This window comes from Eutrigla gurnardus, assembly GCF_963514095.1.
Source record: "Eutrigla gurnardus genome assembly, chromosome: 9".
NCBI classification, from domain to species: Eukaryota; Metazoa; Chordata; class Actinopteri; order Perciformes; family Triglidae; genus Eutrigla; species Eutrigla gurnardus.
In genome coordinates, this window is record NC_139923.1 from 9,535,886 (window position 1) to 9,559,723 (window position 23,838).

General features: G+C 43.1%; 1 protein-coding gene across 5 annotated transcripts in view; it reads left to right on the plus strand.

Annotated features, from left to right (window-relative positions):
* ptprz1a (protein tyrosine phosphatase receptor type Z1a) overlaps window positions 1-23,838 on the plus strand; it is a 94,039-nt gene that overhangs the window by 11,651 nt on the left and 58,550 nt on the right. The window lies entirely within an intron of this gene.

The following is a 23,838-nucleotide window of genomic DNA, read 5'->3' on the forward strand; positions in this document are numbered from 1 at the left end:
TTTCAGACTCCTTCAAAAGAAGGACCAGACCGTCTAATTCCCGAGACCACTCGGTCCGGCCCTAATGGTCTTGAAGTGCTCCGAAGGTTGCGTCCTCTGAACTTGGACACAGCTATCATCACACCTGGTTCAACCTTCTCTCAGCTGGACTTTCCATGCCGTCCGTCCGTCTGTACGGTCTGATTGCTCACAGGTTGGTGCAAAGTGGATCAATTTAAAAAAAGGCCCTGCAGGATGTGGTTAATAGAAGCCAGACTCTCGGCTCTGGTTTGCAGCCTTGACATGTTTTGGGAGACAACAGACAGACGAGTAGTCTGTAAGCATATCTCAGTGTGACCAGGGTGCAGGGTTATCTGACTTGTAAGGCATGGACATGGATTCATGTTCATGTTTCATAGGAAGAGTCAAAGTGTTGAACTCATAACGGCTGATCTGCATCTGTGGAAGGAAACACCTGTGTGTCTCTTTGACGTTTTCATCTTTGTTGCACATCTGAATAATGCAGCTCGGTCACGCTACAAAGCTTCAAACTATGACAGCACATGTCAGTGTCTTTTCAAAATAAACTTCGCTCTTCACAGGAAGTTAGGTTTAGGCATCAAAACCACTTAGTTATGTTGAAGAAAAGAGTGTGATGTTAACTTGACTGACTAATTGTGTGTGTGTGTGTTTTAAGTTTTCTATTATGCTCGTTAACCTATTAAAGATAAAATAAGATGATGTACAAATTAAACCAGGAATGTTCATTTATGCACAAATTCACTTTTCTTTTCTCTCTTGAGCTGCGATGATTTGTCATTTTTAAACAGCGGGTCTTTGGTGGAAAAGTTTTGGAAACTCTAGAGCATGAAATGTGGATTAATCCGCTGCTGAAAATAGTCCCCGATGAACCCACTATGTTCCCCTAATGGAGAGAAGTACGTTTTAAAAGGCAGTGACCGGGTATTGTTGTAAATATGGGCCACGGACAGGAAGTCAGAGAGTTTTGTTAGTTGTTATTCTAGATTTAAGAAGCTCTGATGGAGGATGTTGGGATTATTCAGCAGGTTTTATGAACAGGAACGTAGATTTGGTTGTCGATTGTGAACTTTCCGCCGTGGCAGAGAAACAAATATATTTTTGTTTTATAACACACAAATTCCTTGGTATCTTAGCTGTTGTCAACTCTTGATAATTTGCTGTTGGTTACATGTTGTATTCAGAGAGGCTTGTTGGATGGGATGTCTATCTTCAGTCTTTAGGGCTCAAAGTGAACACAGTAACTTCTCTCAGAAAATACAACAAAATCAAATTAAAACCATATTAAAGTCTATAATTTGGGTGGAAGATCATTTGAGTAGTCAGATTGAACAATGGATTTGATGTCTCTACTCTAAACTTTATAAGAAGTGGACGTTGTCATGGTGATGGTGGTTTGAGGACAACGGTTTTGAAGCCTTGATTTCGGCATTTGGTTGAAATATTTCTTGTCTATTTGCATCTTTGCATCGTCTTTTAATGTTATTGATTGGCGTGAACACACAGTTACTGCCAACGTGTCACAGTGGCCATGTGAGGTATTGCAAGAAAAACAATCCCAGCCCTTAAATTCCTCATTGACCCTCATAATAAAAGAATCGCACTTTTAACTTTCCACAAATCCATCCAACCGCAAACAAGGTTGATGGTTATAGTATTTGAGTCATGAATTTTTACTCCCTGGAGGTTTTATATTTGTAAAACTTTCCCATGTATATTGACCTATCTTTATCAGGTTGCAGGTGGGATCAGATTCATGCCAGTTTGAGTTTCTGCCATTTTGTTCACACATTACACCTTGATGGCTCCCAAAGCAGGGATGTGATTTATGAGGACCTCGAACCACTCGCCCCCCTAACACACACCCCTGCTTTGTTCCCTGATTGATGCCAACATGAGCCACATGCTATATACATTCAGTGCTTCCAAATGTTTTTTTGGGGGGGGGGGGGATTTGTTGCCGAGCAAAGATGCACTAAATCCCTGTTTCTGTTCTGCTGTGTAGTGGAGACGTGAAGGTGAAGCTGGCACCGCTCACGGCGAAGCTTCAACATAAACACAGCGACTCTGAGCCGGTCGTGTTGGAGCCGTACCTTCCTCAGCTTCCCCTCTAAATCTTCCTCTTCCTCTAAACAAGTCGCGCCGAGTGGGCGCTCTTTGTTCAAACATCCCCGCTGCTCTCTGAGTGTTTGGAGCCGCTGGCCGCGGAGGTGGCGGCCGGGCAGGCGAACACAGGGAGGCCGGCTGGAGGTTTGGGTTGCAGGGTTTGTTTGAGATTGATGCAGCGGCAGAGGTTGGCACCCGGTGAACGGTGGGCCGGTACCCAGCAGACGTTTAGAGGCTGAATGGGCGTCGATGGGGGGGAGCCTGCATCAGCGGGGAGACGTTGGCATGAATGCAAACAAAGTGCGGGAGTAGAGACGACATCTGCAGTCGTCCTGAGTCCGAACGTTTGTCTAATAAGTTTCCAAATTAACTATTGGATGGATTGATTTATTTATGTTGCCCGCAGGATCCTACGTGACCCTCTGACATTCTACGAGCATCATCAGGTCAATGTTTTGGTTTATGACCAAATACCTAAAATAACGACGTTCCCATTAGATTCAATTGTACTTAGTATTTAGTGCTAATTAGCTAATTAGCATACAAACATGGTAAACGCAGATAGTGTCCTTGCTAGTTTGGCTGAGACTTTATATTGTTTATGTAACAAGTATAATTGGAGAGGTGAGCTGCATCGCTGTCTTACATTTCCATGTTTTAACCAAGCTATTACAAGTTTGGTTGCTAGCTTTAAGTTAACTATTTTTATTTTTCAAACTTGTCATCTTCTCATCACTTTATCAGACATCTATCAGACAAATTTATTAGACACAGATAAGACTCTTCAGACCGATCAGTGGGAGTACCAGACGAGAAGCTGCTCGCAGACAGAAACAAGTCTGAACCAAGATGGCTGCTGCTGAGTGTTTGGCTGCAGCCCAAAGAGGCTGCTGATGGAAACTGTAGACGTTCAGATCCATTATTCATCTGCTCTCTCCCGGGACACATCATTTGTTTCTGACTGCAGATACACGTCAAACATGAGTGCATGAATGCACACACACACACACGCGCACTTACACACACGCACACACACACACAAAGCTGTCAGAGCTGCTCGCTCTTATCACAGTTCAGTGCAGTGAAGCTGGTGTTGGCAGATGTGGACCAGAGACGATGCAGTTAAAAGTTAAAGCCATGACCACACACATACACACACACACACACACACACATACAGACACACACACACACACACAGACGTGAGCGTGTTGACTGACAGGCGGAGGCCAAGTCCAACCTGTTAGATTCACAGAAAAAGCGACTCGGATGGCAGCTTCCTCCCGCTACATTCCCACACAACGAAGCTGATCTGTGACAACCTGTAACAAGTCGAGTCTGAGTCGGGAGGAGGTCGAACGCTCCTCACATGCATAGTGTCTTTTCAAAATAAACTTCCATCTTCACAGGCAGTAAGGTTTAGGGAAAGAGAGTGGTTGACGTTAATGTCAATGACTCATGACTCTAGTATATATCACTCCTATATAATAATAAATAGTGACATTTACGATTCACTTACCAATGACTAATGTGACAAAATGTCAATGTTTACTTTTAGTTTCACACAGGACACAAACAGCAGTCTTCTGGGTGAAAGTTTGTTTGATCAGTCCACCTTCCACCCTGTGCTGACTCTCTCCCTCTTTATTCTGTGTCACTTTATCTGGCTGTTATGAACGAGCTAAATGAGCGTTTATGTTGGACGTCATTTGAGGTCTAAAGCCCAAGTTATGCTTCCGCGTTGACACAACGCAAGGGGGCTTACGGACCCCTTACGTCCTTGCGGACCCCCCTTACGTCCTCTCAAAAATCCTAGACGTGCGTCAAGGCGACACAACGCCAACGCAGCGGCATTGGCTGTGATTGGTCCGCTAACTACATCCGCTGGAGACCGCTTTTCCGGTTTCCACTCATAAACACCGCCATTTAAACTTTTAATACTTTTATTGTTTGCACCTTGTTTTATTGTTTGCACCTTGTTGCTTTTGCACAATGAAATAAAACACCAAGTTCTGAAAAATTGTGCAAGTTTAAAGCCGGAAAGTAAACAAATAGGCTATAACGAGGCTAACGACGATATACGTCTATTTACACAAGAGTCTCGGTCCGTCGGTCAGTCTTTACAAAAAAACATAGTGCCCTCTACCGGTGTGGCATTGAATTGCATTTCGACACGTAAACCCCACGCAGATCCATCACGGTCTCCCAGCAACTGCGTGGCCATTGCGTGATCACTACGCGGAAGCATAACCGAGGCTTTAGCTAGAGAACAGGATGCAGTAACTCAGGGCGTCCACAAGGAGGCCGCTGTGTCCCGCTTGAGCCACGTAGCTGTTTTTTTTTTTTTCTTAACCTGTGTTTAAAACGGTTTCAATCTGCGACTGGTCTAAAAAAGTTTCCCAGGAGACGTTATTAAAAGTGCAGTTCGGTTGTATGAGAACAGAATTTCGAAGGTGAGCCAGTTCCAAATTTCAGCTGCTGACGTCTCAGCTTAGATCATGTTTTTGAATCTAACAAGTTGAGAGTTTTACATGGATCGGATATCGGCTCCAATATTGACCAATTAGCTGGATCGGATATCGGATGAATGAGGACGATCCAACATTCCGATCCAGTCATTTGATTTTTATTAATATCATACACAGCAATACAGTTACAGCGATCTAGTCACTTCAATTCTATGTTTGCAACGCTGGTTACGTCATCACGCACAGCAGCTAGTGATGAGCAAACACAGAGCAACATGGAGCAAGCGCCGGTTAATTATGCCATTGTTTGTTGGGTTTCAGGCAGCTGCTATATTTTATATTACATTTTAAAAGTGTTATTTATTCATTTTTGCTGCTAATGTACTCTTTGTTATTTGTTAATAAATAATATTAAGTACATTTATAGCCGTGTTAATTTGTTACCTTTTTTTAAACAAGGCTAAATGTTTAAGTTAAGCCTGATGCCTTCACTCACATGTAGGGGTGTGACGATACACTCCGCTCACGAGACGAGACACGATATTGGGTCCACGAGAACGAGACGAGATTTTAAGAAAACTACAATGACAAAATATATGACTGGACCAACAGACTTTAATTTAACAGAGTTGCACATGCATTTTTAATATTTTATTATAACTCTTTACATGCATGATGTAAGCATGATCTTTTAATAAACTTCTTCTTTCACAAATTTAAACTGAAACTAAAATTTATAAAAGTTAAAATAAAATAAAATATTTATTTTTCCCAAGTGTAAATATGTGCAAAACCAAATCAAAGTTCTACTTTGTCAATACAGAGTTCAAATAGTGCAAACGGAGCCTGATCAAGTATGTCATGAACAACATGCTGCAACTACAGCATCTTCAGCATCTCTGACATCGCAGCTGTCAAGTGTATCAATGCCTCGGGAGTTTTGTCTTATCTCTGGGCTGGTGAGAGCTGCTGCTATGGTAGCTTGCTGCTCAAGGTAACGAGCCAGCATATCCAACGTGCCCGTGATTAACTTGTGTGATGGTAATTGTAGCCGTTTCTGCTTGGACATTTTCACCGCGGTAGCCGCTGAACTACGATGAAAAAAAGCAGTCAAGGGGCGCCACAGGGGTGATTTTAAACGCGTGTGGACGCGCCGCTTCCCAGTATTGCACGCTTGGTGGGCTGCCACTAGAGGATGATTGACAGGCGCTCTCCTTTAAACAACACATTTTTGGCGAGCGTTCCCGAGGCGGCGAGTCGAGCCCGGCGCCTCTGATTAGCATAAAGTAGATTCGACTTCAACTTTATGCAAATGAGAAGCGGCCAACTCGCGCGCCGTCTCTCGACATTCGCCGCGACGCTACCAGAATGCATTGCACAGCTTTTCACATAGACCATAGGCGCGTTTCGAATCAAGCATGCGCATGCATTTGCCTCGCAAAACCAGGCATTCTGGGAAAAAAACGTCACAAATGCTGGTGATAACTTCCCTTTGCGACATGTCACATGAATTTAAAAACTTGCGGTATCGCCAGAGTACCTCCCTCCGCATGCTTTTCTCTGCAGATGGTCTGAAATAAGTGCGGACATAAGACACTCCCCTCAACGTTGCCCTAGTTGGTTAGAATTATCACGTGGTATTTCCCACGTGAGAAAATTCCTCAGCCTCCGTCAACAACGGGACTTCAAATGCCTCGGCTCGAGTTCGTCAGCGACGAAGAAAGACAGCGCCACTGGGTAGACCATATTCTTTGTGCAAAGTCCATGAAGTTTCCCCTGGCGCGATAGTTTTTGTTATGTATACAATTATTAATAAAGTTTAAATAAAATTTTTTTTAAAAAAAGGCCGGGAAGTGCACCTGTGTCCGACTTGACGTGGTGGGAACTTGGCGTGTTTATGACGAGTTCCGGCAGATCCTCTCAAGTCTCGTGCATGCATAGACGCAAATGCGATCCGAAACGCAGCCAATGAATGGGACGCGGGGAAACACCGCTGCCTGTGGACACGCACTTTCACACGTCTCGACCGCCCGAGTAAACGAGCGACGCGGGGAACACCGAGGCCAGCTTGGGTTGCAAGATTTATAGTGTGCGCAAAACAGATGTGCGACTTCAATCCCGCGTCGCGCACGTCCACGTCCATATTACGTGCATTGTCGGTAACAATAAGCGATGCCGTGGTTGGGTTTGTTAAGCTCCCAGTCAGTAACAGCTGTCTGTAAAACCTCAGCTATGTATAGCTCACAAATCTCGCGAGACGGATTTTTAACGCAACGGGAAATATCGTCGACTTTAATCTCGCGAGATCTCGTGGTACGAGATCTCGTCACACCCCTACTCACATGGCAAGGTATACGGTTCATTCATTCAACAGTAGTATCGGATCGGTATCAGGTATCGGCCCGGTATGCTCAGCCCAGGTATCGGTATCGGATTGGATCTGAAAAAACTGGATCGGTGCATCTCCAATTTATACATTTAAATATTTTGTGTTCTGATCACTTTGGTCCATGTGACCACACTTTTATATAGTTCCTTAAATATTCATGTGTTTCATTTCAGACATTTCAGTATAGTGAAGCCTTCCTTCAAGGGAAATGAAGGAAGTTTAAACCTGCCTGTAAAACTACTAAGTGGTTTTGTTTCCTCAAACCAATGTATGTATGTTTTTTATTCCCTGCGGCATTTTTCCTTTGAGTTGAGCTCTGGCAGTGTGTGTTGTTGCTTCTTTCATGTCTCTGCCTCCTTTTTAGGCTGATGGACTCTCGTAGATAATCCTCAGCTTTTGTTCTTTGCCATGTATAGTTAAAAGGGAAAGATGAGAGCAGCTGATCGATGAGGAGAAGATGACTTTACCTTCCTCCCCTGTGTCAATGCTCCCGGCAGCCGTTTGTTTTTAGGTAGAACTGACTTTTCATTTGTCTGAATGCCTGCAGCGCTGTGACGACGGGCTTTGAGTTCCTGGCTTTGAGTTCCTGGCTGGTGGTCTCATAGTGGATTTCTGGGTTTTTATGGACGTTCTGCTGTGTAGAAACCAAGTAGGAAGGCTTTGATGAATCACTGAGCTGTCTGAGCCTCACGAAGGTCAAACTCTGTTTCATACGGAGTCGAAGCCGGTTCGGAAATGTTCTTCTGCTGCACTTCAATCCAAATCATTCCTGCGAAAAAAACTATGGAAATAGAGAAATAACTACAGAAACCTAAGATGTAGAGCATAATTCATCACATAAACTAAAACATGTACTTCACTCTCTTTGGACCATATAAAAGGCTGATGAGTTGAGCTAATGAGCTGCTTTAGTCGTTTAGTAGTTTTGGGAAGATATTGGATTTTAGCATCAGCATGAAAAGCATTCACAATAAGTTGATCTTGGTGAATTTCCCTGATCAGAATAATCATGTATATCATCACGAATGATTTGAAGCTCCCTATCGTAGTAGAGACCTGAAGAATAGAGCCTGATTTAAAATATATACAGGGTATAAAATACATTTTTTAAATGTATTTGGCCTTTATATATGCAGGGAGACCTTATGATTTATGATCACATTATTTAAGATTATTTAATTGTTTTTCACAAAAAACAATTGTATATGTGGCACAATGAAAAAATTAGCTTACTAACTAAAGTGATTCCAGGATGTTTTGGTGCCATTTTAAGAGTTTTAAGCACATTTTGCCGATTATCTTGTAGAATATCGTGAATCTCATTTGAGTTATATCGTCCCATGTTTAGTTGTGTCTCAGTACAGCCGGACGATAGACACAGCGGTTTGTCTGTCGTCCCAGAAAACGGGGGTTAACATATAAATGATTTGGTGGTCTATGTCGACCGCGCTCCTTCAGAGGCTCCTGATTGTTAATTGTTAATCATAAACAATAATACAGCAGTAAAAATATTCTGATTTGATAACACTACTTTGGGGGGAATGGTTACGCAGCAATCTGTGGTGTCACTGTGTGAACCATCCATCAACCCTGAAATCCTCAGACTTTTGCACACAGGGAGGCCTAAAGGCCTGGGCCCGGTTTCCCGAAGCCTTCTTAAAGCCTTCTTAATGCTACGTCATTTGTTACCCCTACTTAGAGTTCCTACTTAACATTTTGCGTGTTTCCCAAAACGTTCTTTGCTACGAATCTCTTTCGTACGTCATACGTTGGTAAGGGTGGTCTGGAGCACTCTTAGAGCCTTCTTAGCTCTACCGTAGTGATGTTTCAGCTCCTGACGCTAGTCGCCGCCACTGTGTTGTGTTTCACCAATGGTTTTAAGTCATTCATGAAGAAAATAAAAATAAAATGCGTATGCATTTCATCACAACGCTAAGCTTTACCTCAACCTCAGAAGAAGCCTAGGTATATTACAGTGTCATTTAATTAGCCCATTAGGCCTAGTCAATGTCAAGGCATGTCATAAATGGACGCCGGTGACGGTTGTGAACGGTGGCAAAACTATGGCAGCGATACAACGTATCCTCGTGCTGAACCAAAGACGTCGCCGTCCTCGGAGCCGTTTAGTTGGAATACATCATTTCATAAGGATCAACTTCAATCCCATGGATATATTGACCGACGCGGCTATATTGCATAAGTTTCGACTACAACGGCAACAAATATGTATGTAATTAAGGATGTAATTGGCTCAATCTCGTCTGCTGTTTCTATATTTTCTATATCTTTTTTTAAAATCAGTATAGGCTATGGTAGTATGTTCGACCGTGGTTAAATAAATGTTTAGGCCTAGAAGGATTTATAGCAATGTTTTATTCGCAAACACTGCAATAGCCTACATTTTATAATATAGTGCTGTCATGCACATGCACATGAAATGGAAAAATCGATTTCAGCACTTTCTTTCTGGACAGCGCCGTGTACGAACGACGTAAGGAGTGTTTCTTAAAGGAGTCATAACCTGGTTTTATACGTATCCAGCCCCCCTTGGATCGCTTTGGATCAATTCGTAAAACTTATTAGAAAAAAAAAAAAAAATTTTAATCAAACATTGAGCTTGTTCTGACCCTTTTTCGTACCGTGATTTTATCACGCGAGATTACGCGCGAGGTTTTGACTGGTCCGGATGTGCATAGTATAATATGTAATGAGGCGCGCGTTGATTCGCCGCAGGAAGGACAGAGCCGGGGGGGCTTGCCTGCATGCAGACTCCAAAACATAATGGCGGCGCATCGGCGATTTCAGGTAGCGGACGGGGCGGGGTTGGGTGGTGAAAGAGGGGTGGGCTTATGCAAGTAGCCTCCACGGTGACGTCACCGTAGGCGCAGAATCAAAATCTCGTGCTTTAGGAATGCACACCCTTGTGTGCTATTCCTGTTCGGAAAAAGAGCAGAAGCGAAAAAACGGCGCCACTTTCAAACTCCAGCCTTTCAGGCAAGTTTCAACTGAGGTCAAACACAGATATGCATGTTTTAACAAGAGAAATTGCGATTTCCTGGTGATGACTCCTTTAAGAAGACTCCTAAGAGACCGTAAGGAACCACGACTATAGAAGTAAACAACTTTGGTAAGTCATAACGTAGGAGTCTTCGTAGCGCGCTAAGAGGGGACGTTATCGGGAAACCGGGCCCTGATCATATATCCCATAATCCAACTGGTTTTAGTAGCTTTAACGAGGGCACGCTCCGTCCGTCCTTTCAATTTCATCAAGAACTGAGAACATCATCACTGCATGATGGGCAGAAAACAGAAAACACCCTCAATAGAAGATGAAATCACGAAGCTGGAGTTGTACAGTAGCTCCAGTGGACGTGTTATGACAGCAGACAGCAGTTTCCCTCTCAGGCTGAGCTCAGACCTCTGAAGTGTGAAACAGCCCAGCTGTGCAGGCTTTCAGGGGGTTTACAGGGGGTTTTCCTGCCCTGGACTCAGCCTGCCAGGCAGAGCTCGCTCTGTCACTCTCTTTCCCTTAGACGGAACTAAAACCCGAACCCTGAATCTAACAACAAAACTTGAAGGATTTCACTCGTGGATCCACTTGAAAACACCACAAGCTGATTAGGACAACATGATATTGGATGTAAGAAAAACAATGAGGGATCACATCACTGGAGGATCATGTTGATCCTGAGTTTCTGATCCCCCAACTTTTATCCTGCAGTCACTAACAGCTTGACAGATTGATTTTTGCTATTGTGACGTAGCACAACAATTCTGTATAAAGTAAACTGAATTGGCTAACTAGCAGACAGCTGGCTAGTTAGCTAGCTTGCTAATTCCACCATTCTTCTTTCCTTCTGCAAACAAGGAACTCAACTGATAAACTTACTGTATCTGGAAAATGCAATCCTGTCTCTTATGAGGTTACGTTCCCGTTTTGTCTCAAAGATTTAATTTGTTTTAAAAAGTACTCTTATGTTATGTTCAGGAAGTAGAAATACTACAAACAGGAATACCAGACCTCCTCCCTACAAGGATACATGAGAGAAAACTTAATCCACAACCCAATATGTCTCCCTCCAAAAGTAATGTACGATGCAGTTGTTTTTGTGTGGGAACATAATTTTTAGGAGACCAGGCTGGTAAAATGTGGACATAAATAGCCAAACCACTCTAGCAACACCACCCTTAAAGAAATACCACCCCAGACTGTCCACAGATTAACCTGCCGTACCCTCAGTCTGACTATTACTCTAACCACCCCACCCTCCTCAGACTCCCGTTTCTCTTGCATCGTGATCAGGGCAGGGACTCAGGCGGTGGTGTATTTGTGGTGGTGGGGGTGGTGGTGGCGGCCAGGGGTGGGGGGGGGTGGCACACATTCTGGCGTGGGCACCGGTTCTCACCCCCACAGCCTGTGGACGTCGCGGCTCTCCCAGGGCTCGGCTAATCCTCTTATTCAGGGTCCGGCTGGAGGCTGCGGGGCTCCCACCGACCGGAGCGCTGAGCCGGCCACTCTCGGCTGAATATACACACTGACACAGTTGTGGGCTTTTTCTCTCATACGGACGCTGAGCAAGAGTTCTCTATACAATCTATTATACTCATTCACTATTTTCCAGTAGAACATAAGCATGTTACCCCCGAATTACGCCCCCTCCTCCTCCCGCCTCCACCCTCCCATCTTCACTTCCTTTTCTCCGTTCGTCTTGAATCAGCTTTTCTCTCTTCGGCTCTTTTTGATTTTGATCACAGATTGGCACCGGCCCTTGAAAAAATAGCTACCAGGCGATGAGGAAATGGTATGATTCCTGAATAATAAATACATAGTTACAGGTTATTTTTGCCATCAACAATATGCTGATTTACAATAAGGAATAGACTGTTAAATTCTTAAGCTGTAGACTTGGACATCCACCTCCCAACTAGGGCTGAACGATATATCGTTATCGTATCTATATCTAGATATGAACATTCAAGATATTAATATCGAAAAAGCAACGATATAAACGATATAGATTTCCCCCGCGCTCGCCCTGCATGTACAGCTCTGGCAGTCACTATAAACTTCATTTTTACGATTGCCCTTGAATGCACCGCTATGGCCAGCCAACCACAAACCTTATTTCATGCTTGCTGTGGATCGACAGCTGAAGCCGCGGGAGTGAGGGAGACGAGACGCAGACACGACATACGCAGCGGGGAAATCAAAAAGAAAGAAAGAAAAGTGAGACGAGTGGGGAAGATAATGCGGCCAGTAGCGGTGCCGAGTCTGATTTGGTGCCAAAACATAAATCATCCTCCATTATTTGGAGGTATTTTGGATTTAATAACGATGATGTCAACCAGAGCGAGGTGTTGTGCAGGTCGTGTTTGGCGAAAATTGCACCAGGTGTATTGCAATGCGTTCAGTAGCGTTACACCGTATGAGTCGGCGTCCACCAGACATAAAGACATTACAGATGCTATAACATACCACATTGCAAAAGACATAGTACCCGTGTACACAGTCTAATATGTTTGATTTTTTATTTATTGATTGGTGACTTTATGTTAATGTTGATGACTGGCAGTGAGTTATCAATAAAACTGCCGTTTCCACATTCTTTTGTATTTTTCTGAAAAATATTTGGTTTTCACCAAACCGTAGTCATATTCGTATCATATCGATATCGAGATATCTGGCATGAATATCAAGATATGAAATTTTGTCCATATCATTCAGCCCTACTCCCAACTACTCGTTTCTTCAAAAATGTGCAGGTCAGAAACTTCATACATTCAGGGAGGAATCGACCCTTCCCTAAAGCCACTCCCCTATTGCCACTCCCCCAATTTTCCTCCTGTAAAGCCCCTTCCCTTAAGCCACTCCCCTCACCATAGTTACTACTATTCAACTTCTGGGGACCACAAATGTGTGAACCAAATGTCATTGCAACCCATCCAACATTTATTGAGATATTTCCATCAAGACCACAAATGTGCAGCTCACAGTGGCGCTAGAGGAGGAGTTGGGGGATCGGCGGGATTCATTCTCTGGGGACCATGAATACCTGTACAGAAACGTCCTGAGGCTCCATCCAATAGTCAAACAGTCGGTACTTTGTGGCCAACACAGCAGGTGTCTTCTTTCTAGTTCCTGACACAAAAGGTCTCCTGGGTGTTGTCATGGATGCTGTGTGGTCCGTAACCGAAACCTGCCGCGATTCATGTCTACATGTTGGACATGTTGTGTTTGTCTTGGAGTCGGCAGAGAGGGAATCAAAACCACGGTAAGGAAACAACCCCGTCTCCTACTAAACTTAGGTCCCATGCTACTCAACTACTATTAAACTACTATTTCCAGTGTAATATATTTAACTAACTACATAGTTAGTGTTGTGCAACAGAAGTACTTGGTTAGGTTTGGTGAATAACACCAAGCTTTCACTTTAAATTACTACGAAATTGAAAACAAACGCAAAAGATTTCTTGTTCGAACTGTAGACTGTTTATAAGAAGTGGGAGCCATCGCAATCTGTTGGTTTGTGGACTACGAGTATAAATTCTTGAGGGATTAATAACCTATAGGAGTTTGGCAATTTGGCGGTCGCCATCTTGAAATCTTTGCAACCAGTGAAGGAAATTACCGAATTTGTCTGTCAATCAGTAGGTAGCCCCGCCCCTAAAGCATCCCTTGCTTCCTGGTCTGTTGGACTCTAAATGGATCATGCTGGAATGAAGAAGACTTGAAGAGATTAAGACCATAAACTCATGTTTACAATGTTTACTGAGATATATAAATTGAGAGAAATAGGGTAATTTTCTCTAGACTTCTATCCAATCAGAGAGGAGTTTCGCCCTGGTGACCAGCAGAGAGAATGACAGTTTAAGGCACTTCGGCTTTGGCTTCACATTTAAGAAGCAGTGCAGTTGCAGCTTTTAGTGTTATATTTTTGTTCTCCGGGCTTCGCTGGTTTGATTGTCCTATGTTTAAAAGTCACCTGATGTGCTCAGATGGCTTCACCTCGCTGACTTGAAGCCATTCCACTGGAGGTGGACGACAGCCAGAGCGTGGACGAGAACGATGAGCTCGGACGATAATCTTGTTGATACTAAAGCACTAAAACTACAGCTGATTGAACGCACACACACTTTTATACACACACACATTCACTCAAAGAGACTGTAATAGACCCTCACTGACGTTCTGCTCAGTGAGCAGGTGTTTCATGTCAGAGCTGCTGTTTACTCTGTCTGGTTTCCAGTTCCACATTAGCAGATGGTAAATGGACCTGCATTTATATAGCGCTTTTCTAGCTAACTAGCTACTCAAGGCGCTTTACAGTACATTCAGTCACTTTTACCCATTCACACGCACATACACTGATGGCAGAGGAGCCGCCTGCACATCAGGATCTAACTCATTCATACACATTCACACAATTTGGGGGTTCAGTATCTTGCCCAAGGACACTTCGGCATGCAGACTGGAGGAGCCGGGATTCGAACTGCCAATCTTCTGATTGGAGGACGACCTCTGAGCCACAGCCGCCCCAGCAGAGACGGAGCTCACAGCTTCCTGCTCCGAGGTCACAGCGCTGCTCCGTCTGTGCGGTGAAACGCCTCAACAACAAACTATTTATGGATCAGCATGAAATTGTGTCAAGACATTCATGTTCCCCTCTGGATGAATTATAAAATTTAAGATGATCCCTTAATTTCATTCTAGCGCCATCATCAGGTTAGTGTTTCAGTTTGTCCAGAACTTTCAACAAACACCTTCTGAATTAAAGATGTTCCTGTCCACCTTTAAAAAAAGGGTCTACATCAGTGTGGCCTTTGTCCAAATCGTGCAGCTGTAAATTATTCATATTGTTTGTAGTAGATGCCGGATTTTCTCGCAGTATGTGGAGGAAGTAGACTGGACCAGTATGAACCGGAGCTACTAGGACAAGCTAGCTAACTAGTCAGGCAACCGTCTCCAGAGCTTCTAACTAACTATTGCCACTGAAAACCATCAACGATTCTTTGCAGATGATGAATATATATTTGATGACAATCTTTCCAGCAGTAGTTGAGATCTTAGTGGCCAAGTGTCTGGCCTCCTGAGGCGATAATGACATAGACACATCCTCACCACATAAAGGCTGCTACTTCTTACTTGAACTTCTCACCTCTGAACCTTTAAACTGGAGGTTGTGAACCCGCCAGTCTGTGTGTCGGAGGTCAGCGACTGAGTGAAAGCAGCGGAGTGAATAATGCCACCGGAGCGAGGCGGCCGTGAAGAAACATCAGAAAAACGAAGTCACTTCTTCCTAATTGTTTCTTTATTGCTGCCTCTTTGAAAGAGGTGAGCTGCAGCCGGCCGGCGCTGTAACACAGCTGGAACGTGTTGCCATAAATCCCAGTTCTCTATGTATGGTCATGCAATGATTCACAGGAAAGTGGCAAAGAGGGAGTTTCTGCCTCATCAGGAGCTTTAGTTCCACTTAGTTCACTCTTTTATTACCCAGGAACATTCAGTGTCTTCTCTCTGCTGGCATTCAGTGTGTTTCTACATTTCAACCCTTCTTTATGTTGAGGGATTAAACTCTCGGCACTCAACTAAAATGAAACGGATGACTGCACCGTCCTGTGAAGTTCCACCGGAGCAGAAGGACAAGACAAGCTCTGTTTTCTGCAGTGTGTTTCTCTCATGCTTTACTCACTAAAGGTGAAGCCAGACAGAAGTCCAGGTAGAGCAGCATTATATTATTAAATCAACAACATAATTGCAGAGAATTCAGTTTTATATTGCAATATAACACAATATAAGAATAACATATAAGTAAAAATCTCACTCAAGTAGTATTATTGTGCTGAGCAAAAACATAGCTCATCTCCAAAATGAGAAAAACCTGTCCTGCCTTTAAAGGGGACAAGTCAATAAAAACTCACTTTTAACGTGCGTGTGCGAACACATGCAACCTGTGAAATTTGACGACCCGATCAGTTTCCGTGAACTGCTGAGATCAGAAGACAAGAAAAGTAGATTTCACATGCACTCATTCGAAAAAACATGAGTTTATGGTCTCAATCTCTAGTTTCAAGTCTTCTTCAATCCAGCATGATGTTCATTTAGTACGTTATGGTCCATTTAGAGTCCAACAGACCAGAAAGCAAGGGATGCTTTAGGGGGTGGCCCGGCGGGGCTACCTGCTGATTGACAGGTCGCTCCGTGTTTTTGTCTATCAACTTTAACCCTTTCACTGTGGGTTTGTAGTTCATGAAAGTTCATTCTCACATTTTGGTCACCTAAAGAATGTCTTTTGACATTGGTGACGGCTGAAATGCACAACTCGAAATTGCAAATTAATAATTGGAAATTTAATTTTAAAAACTAAAATAAGAAGTATGCACCAATAATTCAGTCCATTTGATAGTCAAGCTTTGGATCACGGCACATGGTCTTCAGTTTGAATACTCACTGTTGTGGTTTGCCGCCATACTGAACATGGAGTTCAACATGAATATCAACTGGTTTATTTGGAGATTTATTTAACATTCAGGCCATATTCTCTTATTGCTCGGTTTTTTAAAAGGACATTTGTGATGTAGAAAGCAACTCTGACCTTCTTCTGTGCTGTAAAATCCTCAAAGCTCAATCTGATCCAAACTTTCAAAGGGATCTCCATCTTCATCAATTCTTAATCTAATACAGCAGCTGTGGTTTAAAAGCAGCCAGATTACCGGCAACTCGCCTGGAAAAAAACGGCTTCCTGTGAGAACACTACTTCCTGTACGGAGGTCTTCGTACCGAAGGTGCTGCCCTGCAGGCGACCTCTTCCTTCCGCAGACATCTCAAACATATAATCCAGGATTAGACCGCTATCATCCAGAGCTCAGAGGGGATACACATCACACAGCAGGAGACCTCATCTCCTAATTTTCTGCAGACTAATACCCAACAGGCCACACACTAGAAATTAATTTGGTGAAGGTGGCTCTAAACACTCAGAGGGATTTCATTGGTTTGAAGTTTGGTTCATGTGGAGGATTTATGAAGTCTGAGTTGTGATGAAAGAGTCATGAAAGAGTCTCCGTACGGTATTCAAACCAACATCCAGTGTTCAGGTTTCTTGCAGATCCTTTTTGGTCTTGAGAACTTGATTTCATTAAACTGCCTGGGGTTTCTCCAAATGTATTTGTCTGCTACGAGAGGAGAGCTTTTTTTCCAGACCGAACGGTGGCAGTTTGAAACCGTTTGAAACATGTGATTACCTTTTTCAAATCACATGTGGTTCACATGGGACAGGACATGTCTCCTGGACACAAGCCCCACCCTCCTCGCTATGCCAACTTCCGTGGACTTGTTTGAAGCAGTGAATTTGTGATCTGTTCAGAGCAAACGTGATCCACGATCCATCGGGCTGCAATGAGTTAGCTGGAGGACTAATTAATAAAGGCAAGGCAAGGCAAATTTATTTATATAGCACCATTCGTACAAGCAGCAATTCATAGTGCTTTACAGAAAAAATAAAATAAAAGAATAACATCATAAAAAGACAACAGAATAATCATACAATACAGGACAATGAAATTAGTGATTAATGAAAATAGCCAATAATTAAAAATGATAAAATAAGCAATAAGACAAATGCATGAATAGTAAAACAAAGTCATTAAAACAATAATACAATTTTAAAAAGCACATTTAAGAAGAAGGTTAAAGATTAGAAAGTCAAGATTACCTGCATGCAGGTTATGGGAAGGCTGCAGTAAACAAAAGTGTTTTTAGGCTAGATTTAAAATGGTAAATGGCCTCATTGACTGACATTCACCCATTCATACACACATTCATACACTGACGGCAGAGTCAACCACGCAGGGCGACAGCCAGCTCGTCAGGAGCAATTAGGGTGAGGTGTCTTGCTCAGGGACACCAGGCACTCAGCTAGGACGAGCTGGGGATCGAACCGGCGCCAGCCAACCCGCTCTACCTCCTGAGCTACCCCCCCCCCCCCTAGATTTAAGATTTAAAAGAGCTGACCGTCTGTGCACACCTCAGGTGTTCAGGGAGCTTGTTCCACAGGTGTGGAGCATAAAAACTGAACGCTGCTTCAGCCTTTTTAGTTCTGACCCTGGGTGTACAGAGTAAACCTGTCCCTGAAGACCTGAGGAGTCTGGGTGCTTCAGATCCAACAAGCAGCTCAGAGATGTATTTTGGACCCAGACCATTCAGTGCCTTGTAGGTCAGTAACAACATTTTAAAATCTCTCCTTTTACATACAGGGAGCCAGTGCAGAGATTTAAGGACAGGTGTAATGTGGTCCATTTTCTTGGTGTTGGTCAAGACTCTGGCAGCTGCATTCTGGATAAGCTGCAGTTGCCTGTAAAGATGCCATTACAATAATCTAACCTACTGAAAATATATGCATGGACAAGTTTTTCTGTGTCTTGTTTAGACAGAAATCCCTTGATTCTTTCAATATTTTTAGATGGTAGTAATGGATTTGGTAATGGTCTTTATATAACTAGACCAAGGTTTCTGGCTTTGTCTGTAGTTTTTAGTGCGATTGAGTCTAGTTGAGCACTGATCTCTAGCCTTGTATTTTTGGGACCAAAGACAATTTCTGTCTTATTTGCATTGCGCTGGAGGAAGTTCGGGTTCATCCACTCATTGATGTCTTTGACACACTGACTGAGTGAGTGTAGGGGACTATGGTCGTGTGGTGAAACTGAGATATAAAGTTGTGTGTCGTCGGCATAGGTATGGTAGGATATGTTAAAATACTCCATGATCTGAGCTAGAGGGAGCATGTAAATATTGAACAGAATGGGTCCAAGAATGGAGCCCTGAGGAACCCCGCATGTTAGTTTTGTACGTTCTGATTCATAGTTACCAAGGGAGACAAAATAATCCCGATCTTTCGAGTAGGATTTGAACCAGTCCAGCACAGAACCAGAGAGTCCCACCCACTTCTCCAGTCTGTCAAGCAGTATGTTATGATCCACCGTATCAAAAGCAGCACTGAGATCGAGCAGTACCAAAACTGATGCTTTTGATGCATCACTGTTTAGCTGTATGTCGTTTAGGACTTTAGTTAGTGCAGTCTCAGTGCTGTGATGTGGCCGAAATCCCGACTGGAAAACATTAAAAAGATAAACTACCCTTTCAATGATCTTTGCCAGAAATGCTAAATTTGATATGGGCCTATAGTTGCTCATGGCTGAGGCATCCAGATTAGGCTTCTTCAATAGGAGCTTGATCACTGCAGTTTTCAAGGCTTCGGGAAAATGTCCCAACTGAAGGGAGTTGTTTACTTATAAAGGTGATTATGTCGGATTCAACTCCTTTTGCGTTTATATTTGTTTGCTTATAGAAAACAAAGGAAAGCTCCCGCATAAACTTCACCTCTATGATTATTTGTATGGTTTTCTTCGGGTGCGTTTCCATGGTGATGTGGATCTTCCAGAACAATGTGAGTAGAGCCTTTGGAGGGTGCATGGATCCAACAATACTGCGAGACACCTGTTGCAAAATGTTGTTGTGATGGTTTTCCTAAACATAAGTGGTTTTGTTGCCTCAACCTAACTACATACTTATTCTAAGCCCAATCTAACTAAGTGGTTTTGTTATTTTTGTGATGGAGAATGTCTTTTATGAACTGTCGTAGACCCTGGTATTACGTGAGGACGTCCAGTTTAATCGCCTGAAGAGAACTAAATGCTATTTGTTAGAACATAATGCAGTAAATTAGAGGGCAGGATCCTAAAAGGCTTTATGAGAAGTGACCTGAGGTGTTCGCTATTGTAATAAAAGATAATTGCATGTTTTGGGAGGAACTTCCATCAATGAATTGCCGACATGTTTCTCAGCCCTGTGGTTGCTTGTGAACACACACCTCATCATGTCCCTCCATTTCCTCTCTGTGTCATGTGACCTCTGCTCTTTGTTTCTCAAAGTCGGGCCGTCGGTGCTCTGTTATGCTAATGAGTTGTTGTTCTCCGGCGGCCCCTCAGGGGGCGTCAACTCCACTTCATTAATGTGACAGATGCCTGGACGGCTGCTTGGGTTAATAAGTCACCTCCTGACATCACACGGTAAAGGATCTCGTTATTTACATGAGTGAGAGTCGGAGGGAAGCCGGTTGGTCGGAAAGGTTGAGGCGAAGGTTGTGAGGTAGCAAGCTGCATGCTGCAGATAAAGGCATGCATCTTGTTTATTGTGCAGAAACATGTCTGCAGTTTGTGAATTTGGGCTGATTGCCCACCACAGTTTTGGTTGTTTGGTGGTTTAAACGAAAAAAACAAAAGATTCACATATGGCCAAAAAGGTGGATTCCGCGTGTTGTGACACCTGTCGGCCAATCAGATACTCCCCTCTGTGTGGAACCCTGGTGGTTTATGGGTAGGACTTCAGCTATAGATGTATTCTGGTAATCATGTATTCTACCGGGGCTGCACGGTGGTGTAGTGGGCAGCGAGAGGCCCCGGGTTCGATTCCCTGGTTGGGCTCGGGTTCCTTCTGTATGGAGTTTCAATTCAATTCAAACAACTTTATTGATCCCAAAAGGGCAATTCATTCATAGCTTAAACCATCCACAGATAAGCACATAGACAACACTGTCATACATATAAACAGCAGGAATAAGAATAAGATGTATGTCAGAAAAACATCAGATCAGCATCCCGTGCAAGGTGTAGCAACAGGACAAGTGTTCAACACAGCAATAGCCTACATCACAGCTCTAGTGACTGCTGTGTTTAGTGAGCTAATAGCTGAAGGAGTGAAGGACTTACATACCTAACCTCTGTCCCAAGGGCATTAAACTAAAAGCATTCGCCAGCAGATGATCAGGTTGGGCAACTATTCTTCTTGCCTTCTGGGCCACCTGCTTCTCCCAGAGAGAGCCCAAGTCCCTCTGCCTCACTCCTATTTGAGTTTGCATGTTCTCCCCGTGTAAGCATGGGTTCTCTCTGGGTTCTCCGGCTTCCTCCCACAGTCCAAAGACATGCAGGATGGGGACCTGTCTGTCTCTACATGTCAGCCCTGTGATAGACTGGTTACCTGTCTGTCTCTACATGTCAGCCCTGTGATAGACTGGTTACCTGTCTGTCTCTACATGTCAGCCCTGTGATAGACTGGTTACCTGTCTGTCTCTACATGTCAGCCCTGTGATAGACTGGTTACCTGTCTGTCTCTACATGTCAGCCCTGTGATAGACTCGCGACCTGTCCAGGGTGAACCCTGCCTTCCACAAATGTCAGCTGGGATCGGCTCCAGCCCCCCGCGACCCTGAATACAGGATAAGTGGTAGACGATGGATGGATGGATGGATGGATGGATGGATGAATGGATGGATGGATGGATGGATTCTCACGATTATTGCAGCAATCAATGAGAAATCACGCAAAAAATACATACATTTTACGTAAATATAAAATATTGGAAATAAGACGGAACAACTTATTGATTCCTTTTAAGAATAATCTGCATTTGTATTAAATTGCACGCAACAATATTTTCTATCAAAACTAAACCCAGTGCATTTCATTAAATTAATTATTTAATTAATTTAGTGCCATTTTACATTTTGTGTTTTTTTTCCACCACTGTCCCAAACAATAACTTTCCTCCTTCACATCATCTCTGTAAACTACTGAGTAGTAGTAGTTATTGCTGTAACTCATGTAAAGTGTCTCTGCAACTACATTTTACATGATAACACTTGACATGTCATGCTAACATTATCATATACCTTCATCATATAGTAATTTTTACAGTGAACCACAGTATCATGTCATCATTCATCTCTCTAGCGATTCCCTAATAAAGGCGTAAACTATCCAGGTCACCCCCTCAGATTTTGGGGAAATTCTTACATATATATCTATATGTTTGTACCCAACTTGCAAAGTATTAGCTTTCAATTCCTTACAGTTTCAGAAATACAGACCTTTGAAATTTAACCCCAAAAAAGCCATGTGTGAAAAAATATTATTTTTCCAACTTCAGGAACTACTTATAAATGGCATCCATATGTTTAATTTTTTAGCATCTGGGATGCTTATTTATCACTCCATAGGAAGCTATTTTTTGCCAAAACAAGCTTAAATAAGGTGAAACTATGTGAACCGTTCTGAAAATGTGGATTTAGTAAGTTGATGAATTATAACATATTTAACATAAGTCCTTTCCTCCGAGGGCTCTAAATGGGCCATTTTTGTCTCATGATTTGACCATGTGGCTAGGGGTTTAGGATCTGTATGTCTCATAAGATACATACTGATCAAATTATTTTGACAAAAATCTGACGGGGTGACCTTGGACCTCTAGGTGAAGCTGGCATGGAATGACCTTTGAACCTCTTTTTTATAGATCCATCATTTTGTATTTTTAGTTTCCCCATTCACTTTAATACAGTCACTGTTGGAGCTACCATGGAGAATTAAAATTGTATATAGTCAGCAGAAATGGCTACCTAGCTAACTAGCTGTGTCACTAACAGTGTTGGGAGTAACGCGTTACAAAAGTAATGCATTACTGTAATGCATTACGTTTTGCTGTAACGCGGTAAGGCATTACAAAAAAAAAACTGGTAATATTTTACTCGGTACAAATCTCAGTAACGTGCGTTACAATGCATTTTAAACCCGAAATCAATTGACTCTACATTCGCGATCGCGAGATGGGCATATCTCGCGAGGATCAACAGCTGAGGGGCGGCGACGAAAAGGCGGAGGCTCCGATTCTCCCCGTTGGTTTTGAACCGCTTTTATGTCCGCGTCATAACGCTTTAGGTGCGTGTTTAAAACAGTAGGTTTACTCAAAACGCGCTGTCAGACGCTGTCAGAGCGTTTATGAACAGTGATTTAGAGCTCCCCCTAAATGTCTCAGGTAGGCTTTCGGGTAATTTCGCAGCATAAAGGCTGAGTTATGCTTCCGCGTCGACACAACGCAAGGGGGCTTGCGGACCCCTTACGTCCTTGCGGACCCCCCTTACGTCCAACGCAAGGGCCTGACGTGTGCCTCCCAAAAATCCTAGACGCGCGTCGAGGCGACGCAACACCAACGCAAAACCAACGCAGCGGCATTGGCTGTGATTGGTCCGCTAACTATATCCGCTTGAGACCGCTATCCGGTTTCCACTCATAAACACCGCCATTTAAACTTTTAAAAGGCTACTTTTATTGTTTGCACCTCGTTTTATTGTTTGCACCTTCTCGCTTTTGCACAAAGAAATAAAACACCAAGTTCTGAAAAAATGTGGACGTTTAAAGCCGGAAAGTAAACAAATAGGCTATAACGAGGCTACGACGATATACGCCAAGAGTCTCGGTCGGTCGGTCAGTCTTTACAAAAAACATAGCGCCTTTTACCGGTGTGGCATTGAATTGCATTTCGACACGTAAACCCAATGCAGAACCATCACGGTCTCCAAGCAACTGCGTGGCCGTTGCGTTGCCGTTGCGTTATCACTACGCGGAAGCATAATCAGCCCTTAACACAGCGCCTTCCGGGTCATTAAAAAAGACGAACAGCAAATCTGGAATGAAAAATGGCCCTGTTATTTCATCCCCGAATCCCATTCATGAACACAATATCTAATATCAGTTAACGAGTCGTTTTCCGTTTCTCGTTTTCCGTTTTTTAAACGAATAACGGGATACGAGTTATTTTCCGTTTTTCGTTCTTTTATTTTGAAGCGAAAAACATCGCATCCTGCTGTGTAATGAGCTGCATTGAACACAAGAAGATCTATTGAGAACAAAAAATCCATATTTCCTTTTATTTTGGCGAAAAGTAATGCAAAAGTAATGTCAAAGTAGTGTAATGCCTTACAATTCCAATTACTTTGAAATGACAGTAACAAGTAATAAATAATGCATTACG